Source organism: Columba livia, chromosome 3 (assembly GCF_036013475.1).
Source record: "Columba livia isolate bColLiv1 breed racing homer chromosome 3, bColLiv1.pat.W.v2, whole genome shotgun sequence".
Lineage (NCBI taxonomy): Eukaryota > Metazoa > Chordata > Aves > Columbiformes > Columbidae > Columba > Columba livia.
Window position 1 is genome coordinate 51,374,349 of NC_088604.1, and position 12,296 is coordinate 51,386,644.

Genomic DNA, 12,296 nt, shown 5'->3' on the forward strand with positions numbered 1-12,296 from the left:
CCTGTTCTATAGACCTGTGTTGTTTACTTAACAGTTCATGAAAGAAAAAGAGTAAAATTCATGTTAATACTGAGGATAGAGAAAATACTTAAATTGTTAACAGTGGTTTGAGTATAGCCTGGGAGAATACTATTCTTTCTGAAGCTGGAATGCAGTTTTTCTTGCGTTTGCCTGAGGAGTTAAGTCCACAAATTACGGCAGGTCAACTGATTTGTGAATAGCTCTTAATTTGTAAAATTTAATGTATAACTTAGGTTTTTTTCATTGCATTTTTAGCTTCAAATTAGTTTTTTAAAAATTATGTGATAAAATACTGAAATGTAAAATGAAACAAGGCATACGTTGGTATCTAAAACTGAGTAACGCAGTTTGCCCCTTCTTCTTTTGCACATCTTTGTCACTGTTACATACCTTCCATCTTTCGCTAGTCTTTTTTCTTTTGGTTTTCCTGATCTAGTTCAGATTGTGGGGTTTTTTTCTGTAACCAATGTATTTTATTATAGCCTTTTAAAAATATCTAAATTTATTTTCCTCATTTCCCATATCTAATAATATTTCTGTATGGTATCACATAATTACATATGTAATTATTGCAATGTGGGTTCATGTATGCTTAAGTGTAAAATGGAAACAAACCATAGCATTTCTAATCCATTTGGCTCCGTAGAACTAAATGAAAATAGCAACTTGTTGGAATTGTTTGTTGATGAAAGCAGAAGGATTTAACACTTTTCCAAAACTGGGGGATCAGTGTGATTGTGAGAGATAATAACCAATACGAAATTTTGCTGTAAGCTGGTTCATCTTAACAACAAAATTTCTTTGCATGACCTTTTGAACAACTTTAGTCCAATTCCTTATTTCAGTAGGACAGAGGAGCTGGACAAAGGTATCTAGTGGATTGAGAACTCCCATCATCAGAAAGAACTTTTTACTTATCGCAGCACATCCCAGCCATCCTGTCAAAGCAGCTTCAGCACCATCCAGTAGCATCTCTATATTCATATTCAACATACAAATTATTCCTTATGTCCTTTTGCATTATGCTTTCTTGTTATAGTAAGAGAAATGAACAGCGAAGACAAACATGGGTGGCAAACAAGTCAGGATAGATCTTTCTGCCTCCAGACTTGAAAACTCTTTTAAAGGAAAAAGCATTTGTAAACAATAAAAAGAATATATACCTGAGTGCTGAAAGTGTTCTTACATTTCTATTTAAAACTAAAGATGTCTCTGAGTAATTCCCACAGATATAACATTATGGTTACCTTTAATAACTCAGCCTACAATTTCCTATGTGTTTACTGCAAGAGTTTAAGTGTTTAGCACAGAAAATGTCATTTACATGGGCAGGAGAGATTGTATTTAGAAAATTTAGCCCTCAACTGTTGGAGTACTAGATTCTTGCCTTTTTATTTCCCAGTAGTACCTAATTTTTTGAGTAGAACTAGTTGCATTTAGATGTACGGATGGCGAAAGAGAGCTCTCAACTGAAATCGTAGCAGTGTAAGTTGTTTCACAAAATAGATAATTCTTTAAGAAGAGAAAAACAGAAACCACAGGAAATAATATCTTCAGCATTTGTGGCATTTGCAAGTTACTTTCCATATTTTAAAAGTGTTCCAGCTCTTTTTCTTTTGTGGTATAATGCTGCTTCCTAATTTAATAACTTTCAAGATAATGTTTGGCCTAACAAATGATTGGAATAAAGCTAAGGAAACTGTAACACTGAGAGATTTTTGCAAAAGTTGCCCTTAACATCTGAAATGTGGAGAGAAGAACTTCATTCCAAATTTGACATTTGTCTCTTATTTTTAAGCAATGACTTTAAATAATTTCACATGTATTACACAACATCTTTACCAAGTGCATGTTTTTATACTTCCTCAATTGTATTCGCTAAATTTCTGCAAGATATGCACTTCTTTCTCATTCAGTAATGCCCACCACACTTTTGTCTTCCCTTAAACTGTCATCACCATTGGAATGCTTTATTTGTATTCCCAGGGGTAGGTACTTGTAGGTTCACGTAATATGTGCTCCTGTGGTCTGTTAATTCAAGGTAATTTGGAGGCAGGAGAATAAGCCACCAGCATGTGGACAGAGTCCAAAGCACAATGGTAACTGTCATCCCCCTGTTTCCGTGCTTTAACTCCGGGACAAGTCATGTAATGAATTACCTTGCATTAAAACATCAGTGTGTGAATATGGACTTAGTAGCCTGTGGTAAATGTGAAATTATGAGAGTAATTAATGATATTCTTTAAGGACTAAGCCAAAGTTTTAGAGCTGAGCCCATCTAGTATACTGCTGCCACCAAAAGGTCAGTGTCTCTGCCCTTGCTCTGTCCTCTTCTCCCCTCCTGTGCACTTCTCATTCCCTTATGCCATGTGGCAATTGTCAGGTTCATCTGAGATCTGCTTTAGCTGAGATAGCTAAAACTAACCAACCTTATTTGCTGGCTTAGTTTTCTCCCATTTCAGAAAATTAAAGAACATTACAGAGATGTTTCATCAGCATTGGATGGAAGGAGTGAGCTGAGGAGGAACAGGTCCATAAATCACTTAGCATGTTTCATAGGCCCTGAGCACAGTAGACAGTTACTATGCTTTAGCTGAGTAGTGTGAATTTTTTGCACCTTGTATGCAAAACAGAGCCATTTGTTCTCTTATATGGTTAGAAGTACACGGAGCTCCTGAAAATGAGCTGTGTTGCAATTTATCTGTAATAACTTTGAAAGGTTGATTATATCAGTGCACTCTAGATATTTGAAATCCTTTTGGATTACATAATAGTTTGGGGCATCCTGAGTTAAAACATGGTGTTCTACAGGAAATCAAACCAATCTGGATTCAGATCTACGACAGCCAGTAATTTCAAACTGGTTCATGCGGGCGAGAAGTTTATATTGGGGGAAGGGGTCCAGTGCTCCTCTGGCCCAGCTCCTCTTTTCCCATGTACATCCATGACTATATATAGCCACAACAGCAGCATCTGAACAAATTGGATAGCCAGCCCTCCAGAGCAGACATGCAGGGGCCCGGGATGTGGCCACCCTCCTGCCCATGATCACAGATTTGTCAGAGCTGGTTGCAGGCAGCTCCAGGTGGACCACGCTTGTGGGCTCCACTGGATGAGGCAGCTCAGCAGCTGGGCACCAAGGCTGGACTCCTATTGTGTGTGGCTCATGCCACAGCAGGGGAATAGGACAAGCTGTGATATTGTGCTGTCCTAGAGACTGCAGGAGTTGTCAACTTCATAAATATTAAGGAGAGCTGTTTCTTAGTTGAATCATAGCATCATAGAATGGTTTGGGTTGGAAAGGACCTTCAAAGGTCATCTAGTCCAACTCCCTGAAATGAGCAGGAACATCTTCAACTAGAGCAGGTTGCTCAGAGCCCTGTCCAGCCTGGCCTGGGATGTTTCCAGGGATGGGGCATCTACCACCTCTCTGGGAAACCCATTCCAGTGTTTCACCACCTTCATTGTAAAAAATTTCTTTTAGTTTAAAAACATTACCCTTGTCCTATCACAACAGAACATGCTACTTTTAAGTACCGAAAAGACACAATAAGGTCTCCCTGGAGCCTTCTCTTCTCCAGGCTTGAACAAGCTCAACTCAGCCTGTCCTCACAGGAGAGGTGCTCCAGCCCTCTGATCATTTTTGTGGCCTCCTCTGGACCCTCTCTGATGGGTCCATGTCACTTTTCTAAACCTACAGCAAGAACCTATTAATCTAAGTAAAGTGCAAATGAAACCAGGAGACTTCCATTAGTACAATAGCAACTGTACAGACTTTTATATAAAATTTGGATACAAACAAAAACATATGTGCTATTTCACATCATTCTGTGAACTCTAGGTTACATGTTGGAATAGTTCTGAAAGGTTCGGTTTCAAGATTAAAATATAATAGGCATTTGATTTAGTAAATAACAATTATGGTTGTACCTCTCACTACTATTTGAAATATTAAGCATTTTTAAGAGCTATGTCTTATATAATTCAAATACAAAAGTAGACTCCCTGAAGTTAAATTGATTATTCTGAATCTCTCAACTTTTCGGTATTTTAATTAATTTTTAGTTCCTGCCTTTAAACTCATGACATTGTCTTTACTGCAAAATTGTTGCCATTTTCCCTGCCTCTCCTTGACAAAGATGGACAGTGCTGTTCAAGGGAAAAGAAATTAGGTCACCTTATGGAAATGTTTGTCGTAGAATAAGCATTATAGGAGAAAAAGGAAAAACGGAGTATAGAAGTGACAAAAAATCTGGAAATGAGTTCCCATTGTTCAGGAAGAATAGCACAGCAGCTTTGCATACCTCAGCCACAGGGGAAGGTCAACATCTGTGTATTCACTGAAACACAGACAACGTGTTTAAGTCTGTGTTTAAAACTGAATGTTGGCTGTAGATGATCCTACAAAGAAACTGTCAGAATGCAATGACGTACTTTGTCAAGCCCAGTGTACTGACTTAAAATAGTCCTTAGCAGATGCTTGGGGAAGGGAAGGAACAGGCTTGGCATCCTAAAAGATTAAAAGGTCAATAGGTCGTTCAATTTGATTTTAATTTCATGTTTCTTGGGCCTTCAGTCACAGTTTCTTAATACTTGGAGATTACAATACTTCTGTGTTGAAGTACACCTATCATGCTGTCACCTTTTTATTTCATGATAAAAATGTAGTTTCTTGGTATGTCTTGACTTTTTTACAGTGTGTGTATGACCAGACTGTGCCAGTTGTACTCAGGGCCAGAGAGCAGCAGGCAATGGCCCTCCTCAGTTTCCTGGCCTGAGAGGTAGAGAGGGAGCTACCAAAACACACCAAAATGTTCTGCAACCTGTAAAAAATACATTGACACCAAATTTTGAGTACATTAATGAAAAATGTTGTCATGTTAGAAATATGTCCAAAGCCAAACAATATTCAATAGAATGATATTAATTTGGTGATTCCTAAATGTAGCTTTGTATAAGGTAAATTTTATTATGTTAATCCATTCCATAAATATATTAGAAAATATTCTTAATTATATCCTCAGATAATGTCTTAAAGTAAGTTGAGATAATCACCCAAAGTTGTAGTTTAGTGCACAGCAAATAAGTCAATTCCTGGACGAAAAAAAAGATAAATTAAAATATTAAGTTTTAACTGATGTGTACACTCATACATTTTGGAGGTCCTTTAGGCTACCACTGGAAGATATACTGAATCTTTAATAACTGCATTCAGTAACTGACTATTATGGGAAAATAAAGCTCAATAAGCACCAGCTATGTTTAGGAAAAAAATATTGTCTGTTACATCTCCCTCTCACTCCATGTTATATTATTAGGGATATTCTCCTTTGATTTATGCTACAAAGTAATTCAGGTCATTATTATTAAAATGGATACTTTTCTTTCTCCAGGCTGTTTTTAAAAGGCAGAATTATCAATTTTCATGGCAAGCTATGCTAAGCTAAGCTCTTTTACCAATCACAAAGTCTTAAGTCTTTAATTTCAGAAAGGCCATGTGCTGTATCATAGGGGAATTTCTGGCACATTCATTTTAAAAAGAAGAGCATTCTGCTCTTTGTAACAGGCTGCTTAGGTCTTCTGCACCAGTAAGATATGATGTTACATTTAAAAATATATTTGGCTGCTTTATATGCAAAAATGTGTTAAAAAGTAAATGCTTTTAGATTCTTGATGTTATTGGAAGACAATACCAATTTAGGCATGAAGGATGGACATTTTCTTTGGGGTGGTCTCCAGCTTTCTCTCGTTTAAATACTGTTCCTGTTGGTAAAGGTGAGGATGAGTGTAGGGGTAGGTCTCACAGCCAATGCACAGATCTTTGCAGCTGATGACCACCTGCAGGAGACCTTCCAGATCCTCCACTTCACACTTGAGGAATCCCTAAGAACATGCTGGGATGCAAGATGACCTGATTGAACAGACCTCCTTAAAGAGGTGGTGAGCCATTACAGAGCTTTTATTATCAATATAACTGCAAATACCTGGAATGAAAGACTATTAATTAGTTTTCTTGAAGCACAAATGTTAGTCTTGAGCCCCGAATCAGATGATCGCTGTCTAAAAGTGTCTTCAGTGGTTTTATTTTGTTATAAAGAAACGGAAACACAGAAAGTATTGAGCACATTGAGCAATATTGAGTAATTCCAGTGTCAGGAGGTACAGGGTTAGATTGAGGAAAGGTGGGTTTTCATATGAGCAGATTTCCAGTGCAGTGTGGAGCTTGAAGGAGGGGATCAGAACTGTAATTTTGGGAGGGTACTTTGATGACACAAGCTTCAGTGGGAGACAATTTGGCAGTAAAACTTCAGGAGACATGCAGACTTGACATGAGGAAACATTCCTTAATCAAGGAGGTAGTCACACATTGGAAGGGGTTTCCTAAAGAGGTGAGCAATGCCCCAAGACTGTCAATGTTTAAGAGGCATTGGGACAATGCCCTTAATAATGCGCTTTGACTTTTGGTCAGCTCTGAAGTGATCAAGCAGTTGGACTAGATAATAATTTTAAGTCCCTGCCAGATGAACTATTCAATTCAATTCTATTCCATTCCATTCTATTCTAATTCTGTTCCAAAAGGATTGGAAAGTAATTTGAAGTAGACAGGGGAAAGCAAGAGGTTTTTAGGAGACATTGTGGGGAAAAGGAGATGGAGTTATGTTTGAAGTGGCAGTGTGGGGAATGGCCAGAGTTTAGGTGAGCTGAACTTTGGGAGGCAAAGCATTGGCAGTCTGGGATAGGGAAGATTAGATTTGGGAGGAACTGGGACAAAGTAATTAAAGCCAGGGGCTTTAGAGAGGAGGAGTTTGGGGGAGGATGACAGAAGATATGGGAGGTTCTATGGCAAAGTGAACCCTGAGTCAAGATCAGAGGCTATTTCTCTCTCCCAGACATATGCATGGTTTTGAAATATCTTTACTGTGACTTTTTGCCTTTGTAAAGCCCTGCGTTTCAAATTTCAGGGACCTATTTTCTTAAACACAAACAGCTTTAGGATTCTGATTTTCCTTAAAATCCTAAGTTAGCAAACCCAGCATTCGTATTCCATCCTTGATTCTCTGCTTTCCCACTCCCCCTATGCAGAAAAAGTGTGGAGCGTAACTGAGATCTGCAGCTGTGACAGCTTCTGTGCTTTCCTTTCACAGACTCATTCTGGAGCACGTTTGTTTGTGTGTGTCCTGGTGATACACCTAAGGACTTCTTATAACAAAAGCTGTAGTAGAACTGGGTCAAATGTGTTTAAGTAAACGAACTAGAGATATAACACAGTAAAAAAAAAAAAATTAAAATAAAGTAATACTAAAAATCTAATAGATGGCAATACAATTAGGTTTGAAGTGTTCTTGTTAATACTGAGCAGACTAATGAGTTCTTTTGAGTTATCACCATGCGTTATTTAATTTCAAATATGAAGGAAGTGTGTGGGCAAAATTAAGCCCATACTAGTACTTTACAATATAAGCTATAAGATAAGGTACAGAAGAAGTTGCCTTGGTGGCGTCCTATGCCAAATTTAGGCCCTCCTATACTAGTGTGTAATACAGTAACTCTGATAAGATGACTTTGCACTTTATTGAGATGAATGTTTTGAAAATGTTGCAGCTTAGTCTAACTATGTCCATAGAGTGGAGCTGTAACTGTTGGCACAGTGAGAGCCATCTGGAATCTGCACTGAAAGTTAATTTTTGTCCCTTCAAAAGCTAGTTTTCAGATCTTACACTTTCAAGTAAATGAAGGCCAACACCACAATTGGTTACTGATGAACATAGAGTTCAAAGTAGGATTATGGGGTAAAATTTTTCATCAAACTTTTCTGGGCAGACTCTGAAAAATACCTAAATATTTCCACCCTTTTGGCCCCAAAATAGGCATCAGTTGAGAGGAAATCGTTGGAGGCAGGAGGAAAAAAAAAGGAGTTTTTAATGCATCCTCAGTATTACAGCTGTGATAAGCTGCTTCTCAAAAAAAAATGGTGATTTTTGTAACCCTTGTTACACTTCTTCATGTAGATGCATTTCCAATGCATTTAAACCATATGAGCAGACATCAAAACAGATGCAAAAAAAAAAAAAAAAAAAAGAAAAATGAAGTATCTGTTTTCAATCTAATTTTTCAGCACTTTTGTGCAACTGACACATTTATGTTAAGCTCAGGCAGTTTTGCATGCTGCTACTATAAGTGCTGCAAGGCTGCTCTGGAATATTTTAAACAGAAGTCTTTTGAACACACAGGAAATATTCATTGTTAGTAATTTGTTAAATTATCAGGCTAGTAAAAATCTAATATATGATTAATCTGGGACACAAGGTTGTATTTCTTTCAGTTGGTTTAATGAGTAGGACAAAACCCCCATTCAAAATATGTCCCCTTGGAAATGTGAGTGAATTGCAGGAGAAATAGTTTTCTGATTGTGTACATTGCATGAAGGAATATTAAATGCATTTGAAGGCACAGCTAAATCATTCTGCAATCCAGGCACTGAGTGGAATACTTAGTGCTATTTTAACATTTGTATCGTTTCCTGAGACTTGAATGGAATGTCTTTTTCCGACTTGCAGTAGTGTTTATTACTCAGTTATTCAATGCTTGCTAGTATAATCATAAAACATAAGCAAAAATCAGCAAATTTTATGAATCATCTTGTTTTATATAATAAACATTTTTATTTTTAGAAAACGCTATATTGGATTTTTTCTTTAAAAACACTATGGTTGGGGACAGTTGTAATTACTACGTATTTTAATCATCCATCTAGTTCCTTTTCGGTGTCCAGCTACAGGAATTTGTGTTTGTCCTACCTTTTAGTTGAATGAAAGCTGTCCCTCGATAGAGGGAGTGTCTGCTTGCCAGCTGTCACCGCAAGTCCCTGCTCTCTTAACTCAGGGGTGCTCCTCTTGCAGCAGGCACGGCTCACAGGAGTGCTCAGCAGGCATTTCAGAAGACTGCGAAGGAGGCAGCCCTCTCGGTCAAAAACCCCTTTTTTGGTGGCTTTTGGACTTTTTAACGTATTGAAAAGCTGAGTTGAATCATATGCTGGCTACCGACTGATGGGTCTGCCTTCTGATTCCGTTCCAGGAGAGAATAATTTTTTGTTTCCCAGCAGAAAATGGCTCTGTATGAGAGGTGGAAGGGGATTCTCACTTGTTTAAACCATGTGTTCTTATTTGCCTGTGTTAAAGAGGAGCATGAAGTTTATTTGACATGTCTGTCTAATGGGATGGGCTTTTTTGGACAGCAGAAAACAAATTCTGTTATATTCTTTAACCAATAAAAATTACGTCTTAGGAGAAAAAGTTACAACATTTTGCCATGTTTGTTACTCAATTTATATTCTTGTAGCAAAACTCAAATTTCCAAAAGGGGAGACAAGCTTCCTAGAGGATCTTATAAAAGCCTTCATGTCTGTTATCCAGTTTTCTGCTTCTGTGAATGTATGGGTCAGATACAATATCTGTGAATTTTTTCCATAGTATGCATACTTTTTCCAAGTATTAGTGTTTCCTGGAATTGAAGAGAATAATCTCAAATCAAGATATTCCCTTTACCACTTTCCTTTACCACTTCTGAATTTGTTCATTCAAGTGCTGGATTCAAATGATTTGAAAATTACATCTTTTGAACGCTGGTTTCATGCCTATGATAGTCCCATACCACACTCTCCAAGATGACTATGCTGTGCTTTATTGAATCCATATTTTGTCTCTTGTTTTCTTGTTTTTGTCTTGTTGATATAAGATATCTCTTATGCTGATGCTTACATTCAGCATGAACAGCACTTTGTTATCAAAGGAAGGAAACCTTGCTTTTGCAGTATGTTCAGTCACTGCCATAGCCCTTAGGACAAAGTAAAAAGTATTAGGAAGTATTAGTAAGTACAAATCTTACGATGGCAGTGCAGGTATGAATTATCATCATATACCTTGGTTGATGCAGATTAATCTTTTTACGGTCACTTTCATTTTGACATTTCTATGACATGAGACTTGTAACTACATTTTCAGAGTGTTTCTGAAACAGCATTAGTTACATTATTGTGCTATTTCAAAATGCAATATCAGAGAAGTTATATACTTCTACTATTTTACAGAGACAAGACAAATTGTCATGTTTGCTGCTCCTTAGTTTCAGAGATATTTCAAGCCATTTTTCAAAATTCAGTGCAAAATACTTCAGAATTTAGATGTCAATATTATAATAGGCTCCATGGCCGTGAATTTAATCTGCAACAATATGGGAAATATGTTTTTCTCCTGATTCTTTTCCGCACGTAGGCAAAATCTTAAGAGACTAGTTTGTCTACAGCTTTCGGTCCTCTTTGTGCTAAGGAGACTTGGAACAGGGTGCGTTGAGTTTCTAGGCAGGAATAGTAAATTATGTAATCCTGCTGGCATGGCAGCACTACGTGGGAATAGAAAATGCATAGGGAAGATGGAATCTTTGAAGAATTTTACTGCTTAAATCCATAATGCAAATTTCAGAAGTGTGTATTTTAGATTGTTGCTGAAATGTAAAACCAGAGCACTTTAACATCAGCAGACAGCCTATGCCTTTACGTAAATTTCAAGGACTTACATTATAAAAAGTAAGTTTCTTATTGATATGATTTTTAGATGGTAGTGGTGGTTGTTACTGTTGTTGTTAGTATTAGTATTATCTGTGAGTAAACCAACTTGTTCTTTGCATTCATGGCACTGGCCAAACCATTTTCCTGAAACTCTCTACAAAAAAATTATTTTCGAAAGGTAAAGAAATTGTCATGATGCAGCCATCTGGTGTGGAAAGCCTTTCTGTAATTTATAAATCCACTTTTAAAATATTTAATTGCTTTCTCAGTTGATGATTACTGTAGTTTTAATCCTTATTAACCATTTGCTTATAAGTTCTCCCTTCTATCTCGTCTTACAGATGTGCATTTTATATAAGCTATTCATGAGTTTTCTATAATGTCTGTCATTTAAAGTGTCTAAGTGACTCCCAGGGAAACTGGTGTGAAGCAAGACAAGACATTTGTAGACATGTCTTCTGCAGATACCAGAATTCTTTATTCTTCTTTCTCTGTTACATTTCTCTTGCTTAAGAACTCATTTGTTCTTTAGTTTTGTTTTTGTGGGTTTTTTTTTGTTTCAAGTTTGCTTCATTAATTAGACTTTGCATCACACCTATTTACACTGCCATATGATAGATCAGCCAGATTACGCATAGAAGTTTTTTCACAAATGTATGTTCTTCAAGTATACAGATTTGTCCTTTACCTATGCCATCAGCTGTATTTATTTTAACTTGGGGTGGTACTCTTAGGTAGTATTCACTGATGGCCTGCAGAGAGTGAGCTTGATTAAAGCTCGCAAAAGGGGGTTGCGACGAGGTCCTTTGAGCGCAGTGACTGGATCGGAGATGGACAGCAACGTGGACTCAATATGAGGTTGCAATCAAAGTCAATTTAGTAAACTACTGGCATGGTTTTTATATTCTTTACAGCAGGCTCAGGCGTAGCGACAGACATATGGTTGGTTAATACAAAGCAATCACGCGTCCCACCCCCAAGGTGATAAGTCATTCACTGTTGTCCATGCATTGTCCGGCGCTCTGTGACATTCACTATCTTATCACCTCAGCAGAGATAACATTTAACCAGCTCAGATCACTTCTTTGTTCCTCACTATCTATGAGCTTTGGTCTGCTGCTGAGTTTTGTGTGTCACGCGCAGGATTGTTCATAAGATATTTTCTGATACAGATGGTGAGCTCGCTCTTTCAAAAAATCTTCTACAATAGCCTATTCCTTCATCATAGTTTATATCCTGTATACTAGTCAGGAGGACAACAGAAGGCATGTTGAACCCATGTGGGGCACACATGCCACGTGATATCAACTAGATCATGTAGGTGTCATGAGTATCTTTTGTATTCCACTGAGCAAAAGTAGAAGCACTGGTGTTGATCCTGTGGAATATCAGTCTTGATTAGTTACCTCCAATACTATTGACATACAAACTGGATATTCTTCTCTGTGTGCATCTGTGTGACTTTCTCTGTTGCCTCCCTCTGCTAGTACATGGATGATTCCTGTCCTGTCAGTTACGAGTGCCTCGTTCCAAGTAAGAACACGCCAAGATAATCCTTGCACTATAGCAGAAGCCGAGTAGAGTGGGTTATATCTGCACAGGCCAGATCCTCTTAAGCAACTTCCAGACTCCTCTTATTATTTGCCGTGGATTCCCACTTCTTTGCTTTCCTCAGCTTTCTCTTCACTTAAGCAGAACATAAATTTGGTGT

The 12,296-nt window shown here is 37.6% G+C and overlaps 2 protein-coding genes across 2 annotated transcripts in view; one reads left to right on the top strand and one right to left on the bottom strand.

Annotated features, from left to right (window-relative positions):
* Window positions 1-8,959, bottom strand: part of COL10A1 (collagen type X alpha 1 chain) — a 38,416-nt gene extending 29,457 nt beyond the window's left edge. Inside the window, exon 1 of the mRNA XM_065056715.1 lies at window positions 8,820-8,959. The gene's annotated coding sequence lies outside the window, so the exon portion shown is untranslated. The remainder of the gene's footprint in view (window positions 1-8,819) is intronic.
* Window positions 1-12,296, top strand: part of NT5DC1 (5'-nucleotidase domain containing 1) — a 140,195-nt gene that overhangs the window by 45,836 nt on the left and 82,063 nt on the right. The window lies entirely within an intron of this gene.